We start from the raw sequence: 22,048 nt of genomic DNA on the forward strand, positions 1-22,048 counted from the left end.
AATCTGGGGCGTTACACAATTGAGCACTACTGAAGATATGTTGTGAGATGTAAATGGGAGAATGCATTGAGAAAAAAATATCCTTAATGAATCCATTAAAAAGTTACAAGATAAATCCATTAAAATTCTAGAAGATACATAAATCAATTAAAAGTCTATGGCATATATTATGCCATAAAATATTTTATCATCACTATTAATTTTCAGTGATTCAATTTGTTTTTTTTATCTGCTCCGTCATCTCTACTAAATTTGCAAGTGCAACTTCCAATTTAACTATCTTTTAAGTTTGAGTGACACTTGCACTTGCACTAGAAGGTGCGTACGATGTTTCTTTAACACTAGGGGTAGAGGAAGAAGCTGCAACTTGATTGTCCATATACGAACCAAAAGCTTTTAATACATCATCCCTAGAGGAGAATGACCTGTGAGACGCACCGCTAAATTTATTAACTTGTTTTTGTGCCTCTTCCCAAGTCTCATATACACCAGGTTTACGCCCAATGAAAACTACATATGTTTTTCCCTATATCACAAGAAAAATAAAATAACATTAAAAATTTTACACAAAAAAATAAAATAATTAACAGAAAAAATAAAAAAAAAAAAAACGAAGGCGCTCACCATTAACGAAAATAGAGGTATGCCAAAGTGTTTTTCTGTTTTACTGCAACAAAAAATAGAAAGTCACAACATATATTTCAGATCTTATACAATGAACATCTTGTAAATAAATTTTGACAATAAGTATTGGGGGAAAACATATACATTAAAAATCAATCATGTACATAAATGCTGCGTATACAATTAAATGAGACTAGTGCAGTAAAAAATTGCTGACATAACTACATTACAACAAGCCACAAAACTTAAGATTGAGATCCAAGTTCAATAGATGGAGAGACACTAGTCAACAAATAAGGACTCAAAATATAATCCGACATTTTTTGTGATACACTTCAATAGCTTTTCAATTTTGTAAAGATGTAAACGTGGTCATCTTTGATGGTCAAGTAATCATGTCATATATATTACTATACACTTCGGTGTCGTTTCAAGTTGAAAACACAATTTACGTAAATGGAGTTTTGTGCTTGTGGCCTTCGTTGGAATGTTAGCCTTCGTCGGAATCGGTGCGGAGAAGATACCAAACAGAACCGACTCCTATCTTTGAAAATAAGTATACAAGGGAGGAAAAGACAAACATGAGAAACTAAATCTTGTAAACAAGTAGATACAGCATAGAACCAACTCCTACCATCAGTGCACAACATGAAAATAAACAAAGAAGAACAAAATAGAACTACACCATCGAACATATATCACAGCAGTAGAACAAAATAGAACTACACCATCGAACATATATCACAGCAGTAGAACAAAATAGAACATGTAAGGTCTAAAAATAAGACGACATAATCCAACTCCATGCAAATCTATGAAAATGGAAAATGACTAATTAAATGATTTTAATGGCATGAATTAATTGTGATATGCATTATTACATGTTAAAATAGAATTTTTCTACTAGAATGCATAAAAATATATTTTAAAGGTTATTCGAAATGCGATCGAGGAAACGGAGACCGATGGCTGAAAAAGGAAAAAAAAATTTTATTAAATAATTTTTTTCACTTATTTAAAATAAGGTTGATGCTATATGATATTTTTAAAAATGAAGAGTTTTGAGGTGATTTTATACGCCGAGACGTAAATTTTAACGGTATTCGATTTTTGGCTAAAATATGAATTTTTCGAGAACTCGACTAATAATTTCACGAACTCTCTTAAATGAAATATTTTAAATATACACTAATGGGCTTAATGAGCCTAGTATACCATACTAATGGTCCCAAGTTTACTCTACACCTTTTATTAAATTAAATAAGCCCATAAACTCTATCCCAAAGCCTTATAACTCATGCCCCACTTCCCCTAAACCATACAACTCTTTTCCTCCCCTCAAAACACACGCACACATGTATCTTCAGGAAGGAAGCATCGGTTTTTCTGAAGGAAAAATTCAGCCAAGGTCGTTCGTCGCCGTTCTTCACATCTCAACGTATTTTCACGCTAATATACGCAAAGACACGCCATAAATGTTTCTTTTCTCATCTATCACAACCTAATATGTGTTTGATTATTGTTTGCATGAAAAACATTATTCTTTTTTGAATATTTTCGTTTTATGCAAATATATGTGAATAAGGAATGAATTTTGGTTCCAAAACTTGACGTGTTATTGCATGAAGGGGCTCTCATCATAGGGCACAAAAAGGGAAGATTTTAAGGGTGTTTAAACGTCCCTAGGCCTTGGTTTAGAGGCTGCACAAGAACAGGAACCGAGCTTGATCGAATTGAAGCTTGTTGATGCACTAGGGTCACGGTTAAGGGTTTAACCATGCATGGCTCGACCAGGGCTTGACCAGGGCTCGGGTCAGGCGTGTTTGAGTGTGAGGAAGAGTCCTAGCTCGAGCACAATGGCTGGGAAGGGGTCCAAGCAAGCTAAGACTCTTCCCGAGCCAAAATGGGAGAGGCTGCTGTCCGTGAAGGGTATTGGCTCGGCCAAGGTGGTCAGGGATGGTCTATGCTAGGTCACAGAGAGGTCCAGGGTTGGTCTAAAGGGAGAGGGTGAGGGTGATGGCCTGGGCGAGGAGTCCTAGTGGAGTTAGGAGTCTTGAGCGCAAGGACGTAGGGCTCGCGAAGCTTCTTGTTGCATGCAAGAGGATTGCAGCGGGATAGGGGCTGGATCATGGGGTCATGTCTGGTAAGTAGGGTCCTCAGTTGGTCTGGGAACGACTTGGCTCAGAGTGGCTCGGGTTCGGCTCGGCTCGAAGAAAACGTGAGATGGCTCGAGGGTTTGCAAGGGATGGTTCGATTTTTAGGGTTTTATGGCTAAGGGTCAAACCATGGTCCACGGGGGTCGAATCATGGTTCACGAGGGTAGTTTAGGTATAAAAAGTTTATAAAATTTGGAAAGAAAATATTAAAGTTTAAATAATTCGGGTTTAAAACGCACTACGAATTAATAATTACGAAATAACTAAAAAGTCACGAATTTAAGCTAAATAAAAATATAAGAAAATTAATTTAGATTTAAATAATTATTTGGGATGGCCTAGTGTCGATGAAAGTAAGAAAAAGTCAAAATCGAGAAATTTTACGTCTAGGGGTAAAACGGTCATTTTACAATGGAAAAATAGTAAACGTCATGGCAGTGCCTGAATACTGTAAAATATATTAATATATTTATTTTAAATGTTTATGGAAGTTTATGATGAAACATTAATGCTCAAAGACGTGTTGCATGCTTGATTTAAAAGAAAAATGATTTTTATATATATGCATGAATTTTTATAAGTGATGAAAATATGAAACGTTAGATGAGGTGAAGTGATTGTGACTAATACGATGATACGATGATATGTAAGGCCAAGGCTCAATTGACAGTGAGAGTGTCCCTAATGTTCCCGTCGCCCAGTATTGTGGTTACACGTAGATGGATCCATCGACCTTCAGCTAATACGAAAGTCACAATTAGCGATCTGAATTCAACGAAAAGGAAAACGTATACGTATATGATGAAATGGAATATGTTTATGATATAATGAAAATGTTTATGTTTATAAATGTTCATGAAATGTTATGTTAAGTAAAAGTATTTTTATTGTTGCTTGTGATTGTATACTTATTACTCGTTATTATGGTTATGGTTTGTTGAGTCAAAAGACTCATTAGGTGTGATCGATGCAGGTGATTGCATGATGTTGATGTTGTTGAGGGACTTGATGATTGATCTTGCTGGACTGAAGGTGCACATAACCCGAGGACCAGTTCCAGTTTTTCGCATTTATAATTTAAAGTTTATGTTAAAGATTTTTACGACTGTTATTATGCTTTTGAGTGGTTTTTGATAGGATGTTAGAGTTAACTTTATTTTGAAATATTTCTAAGTTAGGATTGGCAAACGTTTGACGATTTTTTGTTTTGAACTCTTTCCTTTGAATTTTCAAATATAGTTGATGGTTCATTTTTAAATGGTGCAAATTATTTTAAAAAAATATGTATATATGTATATCTTATTTCGGCCGAATTTGTGAAAACAAAAAATAGTACTTTTTAAGAAAAACGAGTAGTGGTTGACGTTTCAGTTGGTATCAGAGCAATGTTCCTGCTAAGGGTTGTGCCACCATCAGTTTCGGAAAGCTCACTCGTCAAGCCTCAATCTGTAAGTTTAATTGCTTTATATGATTTTTATGATGATACCTGCACAATTACATGGATTATATGTTTACGTTGCATGTTTAATAGCTTTACGAGGATAAAAGTTATATATGCTTAAAATTGATAAAAAAATGGATTAGTATATGCTGTATGATTATAAAACTTAGATTTAAATGCATGTTTGTTACATTTAGGAATTTGAAAAACGTTCAGATATAATGTCTCCTAGACGCGCACCTAGTACCGATAAGCAAGCCGAGAATGTTGAGGATCGTCATGTTAATGCACCCCCGCCTCCTAATGTGGATGCTGCTACACGTGCACTGGAGGGCATGACTCGTTTCTTTGAGCAGCAGTTTTAGCAGGCTCTTAGGACACATCACGACGTCTATGATCAGTTCCGGAGGCTAGGGACGAAGGAATTTTCTGACACCACTGACCTATTTGCTGCTGAGGGTTGGATTCGATCATTTGAGGTGCATTTTCGCTATCTGAATATGGGGAATGCTGATCGCGTGAGGTGTGCTACTTACATATTTTGGGATGATGCTTCTCTATGGTGGGAAGGAGCTGAACATGGTATTAATCTCTCTACTCTTACTTGGACTCGATTCAAGGAAATATTCTATGAGAAGTACTTCACTGCTGACGTCCGAGGAGGCTTGAGGAGAGCTCCGTCAGGGAGATACTACTATGGCTGAGTTTGTGAGAAAGTTTTATAGGGTCTGTCACTTTGTGCCCCTCATTGCTAGGGATGCTGCTGAAAAGCTTAAACACTTTTTGGATGGTCTACGACCTACTATACGTCGTGACGTGATGATGATGTGACCCATGGATTATGTTGTTGCTACTGTCTATGCATTTCAAGCCGAGCTAGCTTTGAAAGTGTGGGGCCCCGGGTCCGATATCTAATACTTAAATGTATCAAACCAAATGATTTAATAAAATATATAATATCTTGTTCACAAACTGACATAAATATCGTCAGAATAATTTAAATGTCTCAAATGTTTGAAGTATAATTTTCAACATGTCAAAATAACTAGTGAACAAAAGTAATCCAAACATCATCAAATAGCTCCTAAGACCCGAGAATCCCACTCTAACTCGTATCTCCTCGCCTGGAACTGGACTCTGGCATACCAAGCCTCGCCTCACCTACCGTCAAGCACATGAAAACAAGAGGTAGCCGACGTGCCGTTGAGTATAAACCCAGTATGATACAATCAATAACATATGAGAATTTAATTTTCAAAATAGTTCATATAAATCCATAAAGATGCAATATAATGCAATGCATGATCAGAAGCTGTGGGCTATCAATAAATTTCAAGATCAAGTGAATCATCTGGTCATAGGGTACCCAAGAGAATAGAATCACCCAGCATCATCCACCGACTCATCCGCTCGGGGTGGGGTGCTGTGTTCTACAATCCCAGGACTATGGTGCACCTATAGAGAGTGTTCAGGCCATAGCAGCGACCTCCGCATACACTATGCCAACTCAACTATAGCCCCATACGTCAAACAAATCAATATATCAAGGCGACCTCCACCATATCAAATCTGAATCGAAAAGTGGCTCAATATGCAATGCAATGATGCATTTCAATCTCATCAAGTCAATATCATAATAAGCTCATCTCAAAAGATCAATCATCAAAAATCACAAGTATTTCATCAAGCCATAAATTTTTCAATCTAAAATAAAAATGATACTTTTACCTCGTATGTTACCGACCGTAACATACCTTTCAAATATTACAAAAACAAGATCGAAATGTGTAGGTGAGAAGTCTTGAACCTCTGAATTCTACTATAACTCAATAACTCGGATCCTTTATCAAAACAGAGCAATTTCTGTACAAAATTCATAATTAATTCAATAATGCTTCGAATCAAGATCCGCAATTTGGATATTCAAGAAAACTCATATCCCAACAATTGTGTAAAGAAGGAATCCATATCATTTCTTAACCGTAATATGACATAAAAACATTCATTGAATCATTTTGTCAAACACGTGACATGCGTGCTAAAGAGTTAGCTCCTCTACAATTCCATTTCTTTTCCAAAATATCAATACATACAATACCATCAATCATTATATTAACAACTTTACCTCAACAGTCAAACCAAACAACCCATTGTTTTCCCTTCAATCACTAACCCAAGGAAATAAGCTTTCTTACCTTGCTTCTAAACTTTTGAGGAGAAGAACTTCTAATCTCCAAGCAAAGATTAAGGCTTCAATCAAAAGATTAATGTCTTGGAAGAAATTGGATTGAAGGAGAAATGAGGAACCCTAGCTCTAAACCGATGGAGAGAAATGAGGATGAGAAATAATGATACAAAAATCATTCCCCAATTTAATATATACCATCCAAACCTCAAAACACGTTTTTTGTACAAGTGCTGGGCGCCATGGCGCGTGTTTTGGCGCAGGGGCGCGCACCATACTGCCCAAACATCAAAATTTCAGCAATGGGCGGGCCATCGCACGGGATCTGGCGCAGGGACGCGTCGTATTCTGTCCAAAACGCATTTTTAACTTCAGAATTTGCGAAAGTGGTAAACTAGAAAGTTGTAGCCCTATGTCTTGGCTTGCATCTCCAATTGGCATCATGTCATTTGGAGGTTTCAGTAAAAAGTTATGCTCAATCTCCCATCATATGTCATTGTAGGAACGACGATAAGCACGACACACTTCGGGGCGCTTTTGGCTCGTCTTTCCTAATGATTTGACCAAAACTCAAAATAAGAAAGTTATAGCCTTATGTCTTATCTTTCTAATTAAAGTGGCCTCACATCAATTGGATCAATATACAAAACATTATACTAAAAACCACAACTACTGCCACATTTTTCATACCGTTTCTGCACTTCCATTACCTATTTAGCTCAAATTCAACCTTTGATTCTACCCATCTATTATCTATTCAATTCTATAACATTCATTGCCATTCATACCATAACGTAAAGCCATAGACCATCACAACTACTGCCACAATTTTATTTTTTTCAAAATTCGGGCATTACAATTCCTCCCCTCTAAAAATTGATTTCGTCCTCGAAATCAATCATCTCTTTCAAGTCTAAGATGTAATGATCAATACTGAAAATAAAACCGAGAATAGAAGCGTACTTCATTTGAATAACTCTGGATATTTATGTCTCATTTTATCTTCTAATTCCCAAGTTGCCTCTTCGACACCATGTCTGTTCCACTGTACTTTAATCAACGGTATCAATTTATTTCTGAGTTGCTTATCTTTTCTATCTAGAATTTTAATCGGTCTCTCAATGTAGCTCAAATTCTGATCTAACTCAACTTCATCGGGTGGAAGTACATGAGAAGAATCTGTATGATATTTTCTCAACATGGACACATGAAAAACATCATGAACACCTGATAACGCAGGAGGAAGAGCTAATCTATAAGCCAAATCACCAACACGTTCCAAAATCTCACACGGACCTATGAATCTCGGTGATAATTTACCCTTCTTTTCAAATCTAACTGTACCACGAAAAGGAGATATTTTCAGAAAAACTCTGTCACCTTTCTCAAAAGTCAACGGCCGTCTCCTGATGTTCGCATACTTAGCCTGTCTATTCTGAGCAGCTCTCATACGACTCTGAATCAATTTCACCTTCTCTGTCATATCTCTTATCATATCAGGTCCTACAATTGGTGCTTCAGATAAATCGTCCCAATACAGAGGAGATCGACACTTCCTGCCATATAGTGTTTCAAATGGTGACATTCCAATGCTCACTTAATAACTATTGTTATAAGAAAACTCGACAAGTGGTAACGAATCCTGCCAACCAATACCAAAATCCATCACTACAGCTCTCAGCATATCCTTTAATGTCTGAATAGTACGTTCTGACTGTCCGTCTGTTTGAGGATGATATGCTGTACTCAAATTTGCAAACGAGTACCAAGGGCCTCTTGTAAACTCTGCCAAAAATGAGAAGAAAATCTGGGATCACGATCTGATACAATTGACTTAAGAACACCATACAATTTCAAAACTTATCTGATGTACAATCTGACCATCTGATCATGCCTATATGTCATCTGATAAGGAATGAAACACGAAAACTTGGTTAATCTGTCAACGATAACCCAAATTGCATCGCAACCCCTCGACGACCTCGGCAATTTCGTGACAAAGTCCATGGTGATATGATCCCACTTCCATTCTGGAACTTTAAGGCTGTGCAAAAGACCTCCTGGTCGCTTTCTTTCTGCTTTCACTTGTTGACAATTCAAACAACGAGATACAAATTCTGCTATGTCAGATTTCATTTTTTTCCACCAAAATTGTTTGTTCAAATCATTGTACATCTTTTTACTTCCAGGGTGTACACTGAACTTACTGCAATGAGCATCACGCAAAATCTGTATCCTCAACTCTGAAATATTAGGAACTACAATACGATCATTCACAAACAAAATACCCTCATTATTGACCTGAAATTCTGATTGATGTCCTGATTTGACAAGTTCAACTGATTTTTGAATGCTTTGATCTAACTTTTGGGCCTCTCTAATTTTGACAAACAACTCGGGTTCTGCCTGAATCATAAATACTCTTACAGGTTGAGTATCTACCACAAAATCCAAACCATAAAGACAACATTCTTATACTAAATCAGATACACTGCTAGTGATCAAGGACATATTACATACTTTTCTGCTCAAAGCATCGGCTGTTGTATTAGACTTTCCTGGATAATATTTTATTTCGCAATCATAGACTTTCAACAAATCTAACCAACGCCTCTGTCTCATGTTCAACTCTTCTTGTGAAAAGAGATATTTCAAACTCTTATGATCAGTGAATATCACAAATTTCTCCCCATACAAGTAGTGACGCCAAATCTTTAAGGCAAAAACCACTGCTGCTAGTTCCAAGTCATGCACTGGGTATCTAGACTCATGTGGCTTCAACTGTCGTGAAGCATAGGCAACCACACGGCCATGCTGCATTAATACACAACCCAGTCCTTGATGTGAAGCATCAGTGTGCACTGTAAATCCTCCTACACCTGATGGAATAGTCAGAACTGGAGCACTAGTCAATCTATGCTTAAGTTCAACAAAACTAGCCTCACATGCTTACGACCAAATAAATGGTACATTCTTTTGTGTCAGCTGGGTAATTGGCCTCGCAATCTGTGAGAATCCTTCAATAAATCTGCGATAATAGCCTGCCAAACCCATAAAACTACGTACCTCAGGAACTGATGTCGGTCTAGACCAATTGATGACTGCCTCAACTTTACTCAGATCAACTGATATATCACCACTCGAAATCACATGTCCAAGGAATACCACTCTATCCAACCAAAACTCGCATTTGGATAATTTAGCATACAAATTTTCAGTTCTCAAAATCTGCAGTACAACTCTCAAGTGTTCGACATGCTCAATTTCAGATTTTGAATAAATAAGAATATCATCAATGAAGATCACAACAAATTGATCTATATATCGTTGAAACACACGGTTCATCAAATCCATAAATACCACAGGTGCGTTGGTCAACCCAAAAGGCATAACCAAAAATTCAAAATGCTCATACCTGGTACGAAAAGCAGTCTTAGGCACATCTGTCTCTCTAATTCTTAATTGATGATATCCGGATCTTAAATCAATCTTAGAATATACTGAAGAACCCTGCAACTGGTCAAAGAGATCATCAATCCTTGGCAGTGGATACTTATTCTTTATTGTGGCTTTATTCAACTGTCTATAATCGACACAAAGTCTAATAGACCCATATTTCTTCTTCACGAATAAAATCGGAGCACCCCAAGGTGAAACACTTGGTCTTATATATCCTTTAGCCAATAGATCCTCAAGATGTTCCTTTAGTTCCTTCAGTTCAATTGGCGCCATCCTATAAGGAGCTCTAGAAATAGGCTGTGTACCTGGCATCAACTCAATGTTGAACTCAACCTCTCGGACTGGAGGAAATCCTGGAATTTCATCTGGAAATACATCTGAAAATTCACTAACAATTGGAATATCTGCCAATTTAGGTACTGACCTTGAAATATCAATAGCATAAACCAAGAAACATACGGCTCCTTTCTGCAACAAACGAGTCATGGACAAAACAGATATCAAAGGAATCTTAGCTCGAGAACCTTTAACATAGAATGTCCAGTGATCTGTCATATCAGGCCTAAACTTAACAATTTTCCGAAAACAATCTACAGTAGCCCTGTATCTTGTCAACATGTCAATACCAACTATGCAGTCAAAATCAGACATCTCCAATATAATACAATCAAGCTCAATGACATTATCCTCATAACAAAATTCACAACCACTTATCATTTCAGCTGACCTCATCACTTTGCCCAGTGGAGTATAAATAGATAAGGTAGATGATAATGGTATAGAATGCAACGAATGCAATGTGACAAAGTGCTCAGATATGAAAGTATGTGATGCACCCGTATCCATCAAAACATAAGCAGGATAACCTGAGAGAAAACAATTACCTGCAATGACATTATCTGGAGCATGATGTGCCTCATCCTCAGTGAGTGCAAAAACTCGAGCCTGCTGTCTAGGTGGATGTCCTACCCTGTGGCCACCACTCTGTTTGTTCTGATCTGACCGGTTTGATTGCTGATAAGAATGAATTGTAGGGTTCTGAAGATTCTGGTGAGGTGTCTGTCTTGATGATCCCCCACTCTGAGATATTTCACTGCCACGATTAGGACACACTCGAGCATAGTGTCCCACATGGTTACACAAGTGGCAAGCTTCTGAGATTCCTCTACACTGATCGGTATAATTTCTACCACCACACTGACCACAAGTTGTGCCTGAATAACCAGTACTCTGAACTGAACCAGGCTGTCTCGATCCACTAGAATTCGAAAAATTACTGCCATGCCTCTTAAATTGCTTCCCTCTAGCCCTAAACTGCTCTCTTATGTTGCCACTATTACCCTGTCTGAACTGCTGTCGGAACTGTGGCTGTTGGGGTCGTTGCGAATACTGAGAACCTCTCTGCCTATTGATTCCAGTTTCAGCTCCCTTTGCTCTATCAAGAGCCTCAGCAAAAGTGTTAGGCCTTCCAGTATTAACCAGGGTAAAGATATCAGGATTAAGACCATTTATGAAGTGATCAGCCTTAGCTTCTTCATCGGATGCTACATGAGGAGCAAATCTCAGTAAATTCGAGAACTTAGCAACATAGTCCTCAATATTCAGATTTCCCTGCTTTAAATTTGCAAACTCGGTTCCCCTATCTTTCCTGTAAGAGATAGGAAAGAAACGCTGATAAAATTCAGATTTAAAAATATCCCAGGTAACAATCGTACCTCGACCCTCTAAAGCTTTCTTTGTCATGATCCACCAACTCTTAGCAACATCCAATAACTAATGAACAACTAATTTGATTCTACGATCATCTGGATACTCAAGATATTCAAATAATTGATCCATATTCTCCAACCAGTTCTCACACTCTAATGCATTCTCGGTACCCTTCAACATCGGTGGGTGCAAAGACTGAAATCTGGCTAACAGTATCTCCATCGGAGTCGGAGTTATATCCATCTGAGTATGAGTAGCACTACCCTGATCTTGTGTCACTGGTATGTTCTGTCTAGGTCTACCACGACCTCTACCACGAGTAGCCATGTCTGATATACAATAGATCAAACATAGATAAATCACAATATCATAATCATCTCAATCTTGTATCAATCATCTCTGACTCTCGAGACTCGATAATCTAAAAAATCTCGAATATAGCTCAACAATAGAGTATCTCAATTATGATCATGTATTTCACATTACGACACAGTGAAAATGCTAGAAAATATATCACATGATCAAGCAATTCGAACTGACTCGATCTACCCTGTTCCCAAATATCATACGCTCTGATACCACCTAATGTGGGGCCCCGGGTCCAATATCTAATACTTAAATGTATCAAACCAAAGGATTTAATAAAATATATAATTTTTTGTTCAGAAACTGACATAAACATCGTCAGAATAATTTAAATGTCTCAAATGTTTGAAATATAATTTTCAACATGTCAAAATAACTAGTGAACAAAAGTAATCCAAACATCATCAAATAGCTCCTAAGACCCGAGAATCCCACTCTAACTCGTATCTCCTCGCTTGGAACTGGACTCTGACATCCCAAGCCTCGCCTCACCTACCGTCAAGCACATGAAAACAAGAGGTAGTCGACGTGCCGTTGAGTATAAACCCAGTATGATACAATCAATAACATATGAGAATTTAATTTTCAAAATAGTTCATATAAATCCATAAAGATACAATATAATGCAATGCCATAGCAGCGACCTCCGCATACACTATGCCAACTCAACTATAGCCCCATACGTCAAACAAATCAATATATCAAGGCGACCTCCGCCATATCAAATCTGAATCGAAAAGTGGCTCAATATGCAATGCAATTATGCATTTCAATCTCATCAAGTCAATATCATAATAAGCTCATCTCAAAAGATCAATCATCAAAAATCACAAGTATTTCATCAAGCCATAAATTTTTCAATCTAAAATAAAAATGATACTTTTACCTCGTATGTTACCGACCGTAACATACCTTTCAAATATTACAAAAAGAAGATCGAAATGTGTAGGTGAGAAGTCTTGAACCTCTGAATTCTACTATAACTCAATAACTCGGATCCTTTATCAAAACAGAGCAATTTCTGTACAAAATTCATAATTAATTCAATAATGCTTCGAATCAAGATCCGCAATTTGGATATTCAAGAAAACTCATATCCCAACAATTGTGTAAAGAAGGAATCCATATCATTTCTTAACCGTAATATGACATAAAAACATTCATTGAATCATTTTGTCAAACACGTGACGTGCGTGCTAAAGAGTTAGCTCCTCTACAATTCCATTTCTTTTCCAAAATATCAATACATACAATACCATCAATCATTATATTAACAACTTTACCTCAACACTCAAACCAAACAACCCATTGTTTTCCCTTCAATCACTAACCCAAGGAAATAATCTTTCTTACCTTGCTTCTAAACTCTTGAGGAGAAGAACTTCTAATCTCCAAGCAAAGATTAAGGCTTCAATCAAAAGATTAATGTCTTGGAAGAAATTGGATTAAAGGAGAAATGAGGAACCCTAGCTCTAAACTGATGGAGAGAAATGAGGATGAGAAGAAATGATACAAAAATCATTCCCCAATCTAATATATACCATCCAAACCTCAAAACACGTTTTTTGTACAAGTGCTGGGCACCATGGCGCGTGTTTTGGCGCAGGGGCGCGCACCATAGTGCCCAAACACCAAAATTTCAGCAATGGACGCGCCATCGCGCGGGATCTGGCGCAGGGACGCGCAGTATTCTGTCCAAAACGCATTTTTAACTTCAGAATTTGCGAAAGTGGTAAACTAGAAAGTTGTAGCCCTATGTCTTGGCTTGTATCTCCAATTCGCCTCATGTAATTTGGAGGTCTGAGTAAAACGTTATGCTCAATCTCCCAACATGTGTCATTGTAGGAACGACGATACGCACGACACACTTCGGGGCGCTTTTGGCTCGCTTTCCTAATTATTTGACCAAAACTCAAAATAAAAAGTTATAGCCTTATGTCTTATCTTTCTAATGAAAGTGGCCTCACATCAATTGGATCAATATACAAAACATTATGCTAAAAACCACAACTACTGCCACATTTTTCATACCGTTTCTGCACTTCCATTACCTATTTAGCTCAAATTCAACCTTTGATTCTACCCATCCATTATCTATTCAATTCTATAACATTAATTGCCATTCATACCATAACGTAAAGCCATAAACCATCACAACTACTGCCACAATTTTATTTTTTTCAAAATTCGGGCATTACAGAAAGATATTGATTTTGAGATGCAGCGCAAAAGACAACAAAACCAGCAGAATTCTCAGTCGAATAAGAAGCCATACATGGGACCCCCTAGAGCTCAAGGGCAGCAAAAACCCCAAAGACAAGTAAACAAGCCAGGACCACCAAAACCACCACAACCTGGAGCACCGAAACCTGCAGAGGGACCACTGTGCAAGGAGTGCAATCGCTTACATTATGGAAAATGAATGTGAGGAACTTTTAGGTGCTTCAGAGTAAGGAGGAAGGACATAAAGTTGCGGATTGCCCAAAGAATAAAGAACTTACAGTGGGAAGAGCTTATGTTATGCATGCCGAGGAGGCTGAAGAGGAGCCAGACACGACCCTTATCACCGGTAACCTAGTTATTTAAGGTTTTTTGTTTCATTTATTGCATTAAATGTTAAATTTGGTACCAGAATTGATTTGGGATTAAGGATAACCTAGTGAAAATTAGGTTACATGCTCTACCTTAGTTGGAATTAAGAAATGATAGTGGAAACCTTAGGAATTGAACTTGATTTTGAGCCTTAATTATGCAAAGAAGGAAAGCATTTCCAAATGAAAGTTTTAGGGCTTAAAATTGATACAAAAAAAAAAAATCAAAACCAAGGGCATGATTAGAAACTTTCGAAAATTGGAGGGACTAAATTGAAAATAATCGAAACTTAAGGACCAAAAAGCAATTTCTGAAAATTCTAGGACCAAAATGCAATTTCCGAAAATTCTAAGGACCAAAATGAAATTTTCGAAATTTCAGGGACCGAAAAATCGAAATTTCGAAAATTTAAGGGGTCATATAGCAACTTTCAAAATTTTTGGGGACTAAAATGCAAATTTCAGAAACTTGAAGGTTTAAATTGCAATTTTTCCTAGAATTAATAGGGTCCAATCACTAAATTTTAAGAATTTTGGGAAAATAATGATAGAAATTTTCTTAAGCTTCAACACGAATGAATTTAACAGCATATTCGTCGCAAGAAGGATATTCGTCCAAGGTGTAGCTACCTACGCATTGCTGGATTCGGGAGCTACACACTCAATTATATCTGATACATTCACCAAGCGACTGTACATTATACCTGATGATATGGGATAGGGATTCAAAGTTTCTATTCCTTCTGGTGATCAAATCACATCAAGCATAATGAAGAATCTGGAGCTTCGTTTATATAAAGATGTGGTTCGAGCAGATCTTATCGTATTTCCAATGCCTAAATTTGACATTATACTTGGCATGGATTGGCTGACAGCAAATGGAGCTTCAATATATTTTCAGCAGAGGATAGTGTCTATTCGACCGTCTAGTGGGAAGATTTTTATATTTGAGGCAGCAAGGAACAAGCAAATGTCACACATTATCTCTTGCATGTGTGCAAAGAAGCTTTTTAATAGAGGATGCCAAGCTTATCTAGCATGTTTTACTTCAGCACATGTTCCCGACAGTCGGAAGCTAGAGGATGTTGATATCGTCAGAGATTTTTCTAGCGTCTTTCCGAAGGACGTCTCTGGCATTCCACTGGACCATGAGGTGGAATTTTCAATTGAGTTAATACCGGGCACTGTATCTATTTCTAAAGCACCCTACCGTCTAGCGCCCGCCGAAATGAAAGAAAAAAAAGATCAAATCAAAGAATTATTAGACAAGGGCTTTGTTCGCCCTAGCTGTTCTCCATGGGACGCGCCAGTATTTTTTGTGAAGAAGAAGGATGGTAGTATGCGACTTTGCATCGACTATAGAGAGCTGAATAAGGTCACAATCAAGAATAAATATCCTCCACCAAGAATCGAAGACCTATTTGATCAATTACAAGGAGCATCGGTATTCTCAAATATAGATCTTTGTTCTGGTTACCATCAGTTGAAAGTGAAAGAGGCGGATGTTCATAAGACAACGTTCATAACTCGTTATGGGCATTATGAATTTATGGTCATGCCGTTCGGTCTGACCAATGCGCCAGCGATCTTCATGGATCTCATGAATCGCGTATTTTAGTCGTATCTGGATCAATTCGTGATCGTTTTTATTGATGATATTTTGATCTACTCCAAGAGTAGAGAGGAGCACTGTCGGCATTTGAGGACAACACTGCAATTACTGCAAGATAGGAAGCTATATGCAAAGTTCAGCAAGTGCGAGTTTTGGCTTGAGAGAATGGCGTTCTTAGGCCACATCATTTCTTGGGACAAACTGGCTATTATCGAAAGTTTATTCAAGGATTCTCATCCATTACAGTACCCTTGACCGCCTTGACAAAGAAGAATGCAATGTTTATATGGGGATCCGAGTGCCAACAAAGTTTTGACAAGTTGAAGCAAGATTTGATCTCAGCGCTAGTATTATCGATGCCATCGGAGGAAGGAGAGTATGTTCTGTATACCGACGCTTCTAAACTCGGTTTGGGCACAGTTTTGATACAAAATGACCGAGTTATAACTTATTCTTCGAGACAGTTGAAAGTGCATGAGAATAATTACCCCACACATTACCTTGAGCTTGTAGCAGTCATTTTTGCATTACAGATTTGGAGACATTACTTGTATGGAGAGAAGTGCAAGATTTTCACTGACCATAAAAGTTTGAGATATTTATTCACACAAAAAGAGTTGAATATGAGACAACGAAGATGGTTAGAGTTGGTGAAAGACTATAACTGTGATATTAGCTACCATCCGAGAAAAGCTAATGTAGTAGCAGACGCATTGAGTAGGAAGACAACAATTATTACTCATTTATCACTTCAGAGACCTCTGCAGTCCAAGATTCAGCGATTTGAGCTTGCGGTATATGCTAGGGGCGAGGCCCCTAATCTTGCCACTATGACAGTACAATCGACTTTGAGGGATAGGATCCATGAGGGGCAGTCTACTGACGAGAAATTGCAAAATTGGAGGTCAAGAGATGAAGCCAAGGGTCGGAAGCTGTATTCTGAAGAGGATGGCATAGTGTGGTACCGAGATCGACTATGGGTTCCTAGTGGCAATTCTTTGAGGGAAGTCGTTATGAAATAAGCTGATGATACTCCGTACTCCATTCATCCTGGAAGTATAAAGATGTATAAAGATTTGCAATTATTATATTGGTGGCCGGGTATGAAGCGTGATATTTTGCGATTTGTATCCCAATGTTTGACATGTCAACTAGTAAAAGCAGAGCATCAGAGGCCACCAAGGAAACTTAAGTCACTTCCTATTCCCGAGTATAAATGGGAAAATATCACTATGGACTTTGTCGTGGGATTACCGAGGACTATCAAGAGATTTAATGCTATATGGGTGATATTGGATCGTCTTACAAAATCAGCGCATTTTCTACCTATCAAAACGACATTCACTATGACACAGTATGCCGATTTGTATATTCGAGAGATAGTTCGTCTGCATGGGATTCCTGTATCTATTGTTTCTGACAGAGACCCGAGATTTACATCATCTTTTTGGAAGAATCTGCATGCAGCAATCGGAACTAAATTATTATTCAGTACAAGATTCCATCCTCAAACCGATGGTATGTCTGAAAGAGTTATTCAAATATTGGAGGATCAACTTCGACCATGTGTGATCGATTTCCGAGGAAGTTGGGAGTCTAAATTACCTCTAGTGGAGTTTACCTACAATAATAGCTATCAATCATCAATAGGGATGACTCCATACGAGACACTATATGGGAGGAAATGTAGATCACCCATACATTGGGACGAGGTTCGTGAACGAGGAGAGTTTGGACCGGATTTGATCAAGCACACTGTCGAGTTAGTAGTTAAGATTTGGGATAGGATGAAAACTGCATAGAGTCGACAGAAAATTTATGCCGATAAGCGTCGAAGGGAGTTAGAGCTTGCCGTTGGTGACCATGTGTTTGTGAAAATAGCACCTATGAAGGGTGTTATGAGATTTAGCAAGAAAGGAAAGCTCATTCCGAGATACATTGGGCCATTTTAGATTTTGGAAAAGGTTGGGATACTAGCCTATAGAGTGGCATTACCACCGATGCTAGCCGGAGTGCATAATGTTTTCCACATTTCGATGCTGCGAAAGTACATGTAGAACCCCTCACATATACTAAACTATGAGCCTCTGCAGTTGACTCCATATATGTCATATGAAAAAAGACCTACACAAATCCTAGGAAGACAAGAACGAATACTACGAAACAAGGTTATTCCAATGGTCAAAGTCAAGTGGTTAAATCACTCGGAGGAAGAAGCTACTTGAGAGACTGAGATGGACATGAGGAGTCGCTACCCGGAGTTATTCGATAAGTTCTAATTTCGAGGACGAAATTTCATTTAAGGGAGGGACGAACTGTAAGGTCCAAAAATAAGACGACATAATCCAACTGCATGCAAATCTAGGAAAATAGAAAATTACTGGATGGAATTTCATTTAAGGGAGGGACGAACTGTAAGGTCCAAAAATAAGACGACGTAATCCAACTGCATGCAAATCTAGGAAAATAGAAAATTACTAATTAAATGATTTTAATGGCATGAATTAATTGTGATATGCGTGATTACATATTAAAATAGAATTTTTCTACTAGAATGCATAAAACTGTATTTTTAAAGGTTATTCGAAATGCGATCGAGGAACGGAGATCGAGGGCTGAAAAAAAGAAAAATATTTTTATTAAATAATTGTTTTCAATTATTTAAAATTATGTTGATGCTATATGATATTTTTTTAAATGAGGAGTTTTGAGGTGATTTTATACGCCGATACATAAGTTTTAACATATTCGATTTTCGACTATAATATTAATTTTTCGAGAACTCGGCTAATAATTTCACTAATTCTCCTAAATAAAATATTTTAAATATGCACTAGTGGGCTTAATGGGCCTAGTATACCATGCTAATAGACCCAAATTTACTCTACACCTTTTATTAAATGAAATAAGCTCATAAACCCTACCACAAAGCCTTATAACTCACGGCCCACTTCCCCTAAACCACAAAAATCTTTTCCTCCCCTCAATACACACGCACACACGTAACTTCAGCAAGGAAGCATCGGTTTTTCTGAAGGAAAAATTCAGCCAAGGTCGTTCATCGCCATTATTCGCATCTCAACGTACTTTTTACGTAATATACCCAAAGGCATGCCATAAATCTTTTTTTTCTCATCTATCACGCCATAATATGTGTTTGATTATTGTTTGCATGAAAAACATGATTCTTTTTTGATTATTTTCGTTTTATGAAAATATATGTGAATAAGGTATGAATTTTTGTTCCAAAACTTGACGTTTATTGCATGAAGGGGCTGCCATCATAGGGACACAAAAAAGGAAGATTTTAATTGTGTTTAAACGTCCCTAGGCCATGGTTTAGAGGCTGCACAAGAACAGGAACCGAGCTTGATCGAATTGAAGCTTGTTGATGCACTAGGGTCACCGTTAAGGGTTTAACCATGCATGGCTCGATCAGGGCTTGACCAGGGCTTGGATCAAGCGTGGTTGAGTGAGAGAAAGAGTCCTAGCCATGCTAGGACTCGAGCACAGCGGCTGGGAAGGGGTCCAAGCAAGCTAGGACTCTTCCCGAGCCAAAACGGGAGAGGCTGCTGTGCGGGAAGGGTATTGGCTTGGCCAGGGTGGTCAGGGATGGTCTAGGCTAGGTCAGAGAGAGGTCCAGGGTTGGTCCAGAGGGTGAGGGCTTGGGTGGTGGCCTAGGCGAGGAGTCCTAGTGGAGTTAGGAGGCTTGAGCGCAAGGACGTAGGGCTCGCGCAACTTCTTGTTGCGTGCAGGAGGATTGCAGCGGGTTAGGGGCTAGGTCATGGGGTCATGGCTGGTCAGTTGGGTCCTCAGTTGGTCTGGGAAGGACTTGGCTCGGGGTGGCTTAGGCTCGACTCAAAGAAAACGTGAGATGGCTCGATGGTTTGCTAGGGATGGTTCCGTTTTTAGGGTTTTAAAGGCTAAGGGTCAAACCATGGTCCACGGGGGTCGAATCATGGTTCACAAGGGTAGTTTAGGTATAAAAATTCTATGTTTAAAATTTGGAAAGAAAATATTAAAGTTTAAATAATTCGGGTTTAAAACGTACTACGAATTAATAATTATGAAATAACTAAAAAGCCACGAATTTAAACTAAATAAAAATATAGGAAAATTAATTTAAACTTAAATAATTATTTGGAATGGTCTAGTGTCAATGAAAGTAAGAAAAAGTCAAAATCGAGAAATTTTACGTCTAGGGGTAAAACGGTTATTTTACTCTGAAAAAATAGTAAACATCGTGGCAGTGCCCTGAATGGTGTAAAATATGTTAATATGTTTATTTTAAGTGTTTATGAAATTTTATGATGTAACGTTAATGCTAAAAGACGTGTTGCATGCTTGGTGTAAAAGAAAAATGATTTATATATATGCATGAATTTTTATAAGTGATGAAATATGAAACGTTAGAGGAGGTGAAGTGATTGTGATTAATATGATGATACGATGATATGTAAGGCCAAGGCTCAGTTGACGGGTGAGAGTGTCGTTGATGTCCCCGCCGCCCAGTACTGTGGTTACACGTAGATGGATCCATCAACCTTCAGCTAATACGAAAGTCACAATTAACGATCTGAATTCAACGAAAAGGAAAACATATACGTATATGATGAAATGGAATATGTTTATGATAAAATGAAAATGTTTATGTGTATGCATGTTCATGAAATGTTATGTTAAGTTAAAGTATTTTCACTGTTGCATGTGATTGTATACGTATTACTTGTTCTTATGGTTATGGTTTGCTGAGTCAATAGACTCACTAGGTGTGATCGATGCAGGTGAGCATGATGTTGATGTTGTTGAGGGACCTGATGGTTGATCTTGTTGAACTGAAGGTGCACATAACCCGAGGACCAGCGCTAGTTTTCAACATTTATGATTTAAAGTTTATGTTAAATATTTTTACGACTGTTATTATGCTTTTGATTGGTTTTTGAGAGGGTGTTAGAGTTAGTTTTGTTTTCAAATACTGCTAAGTTAGGATTGGCAAACGTTTAGCGATTTTATGTTTTGAACTCTTTCCTATGAATTTTCAAATATAGTTGATGGTTTCATTTTTAAATGGTGCAAAGTATTTTTTTTTGAAAAAGTATGTATATATGTATATCTTATTTCGACTGAATTTGTAAAAAAAAAAAATTAGTACTTTTTAAAAAAAACGAGTAATGGACGTATCAGAACTAGACTATCGAACATATATCCATCAAGGAAAGAAAAAACAAACATGAGAGACTAAATCTTGTAAACAAGTAGAAAAAAAAAGCATAAAATTACAAAGACAGACATAGAATTCGAAGGTAGAAAAGCTAACTCGGATTTTGGAAAGAACTCCCTTCTTCTCGAGAGTATGAGTATTCGTCGAATTCTTCTGCGCTTGAGGTGAGAAATCGTGAAAATGGAGTCCTCAATTTTTAGATCTGAAAACTTATGCGGACTGAATAAATTTTGGTATTTATTAAAATAAACCATGATTGGGTTTTCCAAAATTCACAAATAATTATAAACAAAAACAAATTCATGAATTTTTTTAAAAAACAGAAAATACTTGTCACGTGTCATCCATCGGCTGGTTAAGGGTAGTGTTCTTACAGCCAGCGTCGACCGAACCCTGGATTAATTGGCATGTTGATGCATCTTAAAATGTAAGTATTCAAAGCATTGCTGAGCATTGAATAACCACTAATGCAGCTCTTCTTACGGGTAAAAAAGGCTTATAAGTTAAGTCAAATTTTCTTTGTTTACAAGTTGCAACATCCTCATCCATGCAACTCAGCTCACGCATCCAACCTAATTTGATCCCACCCTCTGGGACATAAAGCTGCAACCATTCGTCTAACTAATATCCGTTACGAGAATGGGTAGAAGAATTATGCTCTTCCTATATCAAGTTTGCTTCTT

At 37.6% G+C, this 22,048-nt stretch overlaps 1 long non-coding RNA gene across 1 annotated transcript; it reads right to left on the reverse strand.

Annotated features, from left to right (window-relative positions):
• Nucleotides 1-238: 238 nt before the first annotated feature.
• On the reverse strand, nucleotides 239-21,587 carry LOC142518534 (uncharacterized). Its single transcript, XR_012813571.1, has 3 exons — nucleotides 21,435-21,587; nucleotides 625-667; nucleotides 239-526 (listed from the first exon to the last, which is right to left on the reverse strand). It is a non-coding gene; the product is annotated as an uncharacterized LOC142518534 (long non-coding RNA).
• Nucleotides 21,588-22,048: the final 461 nt, after the last annotated feature.

Source organism: Primulina tabacum, chromosome 1, assembly GCF_025594145.1.
Source record: "Primulina tabacum isolate GXHZ01 chromosome 1, ASM2559414v2, whole genome shotgun sequence".
Lineage (NCBI taxonomy): Eukaryota > Viridiplantae > Streptophyta > Magnoliopsida > Lamiales > Gesneriaceae > Primulina > Primulina tabacum.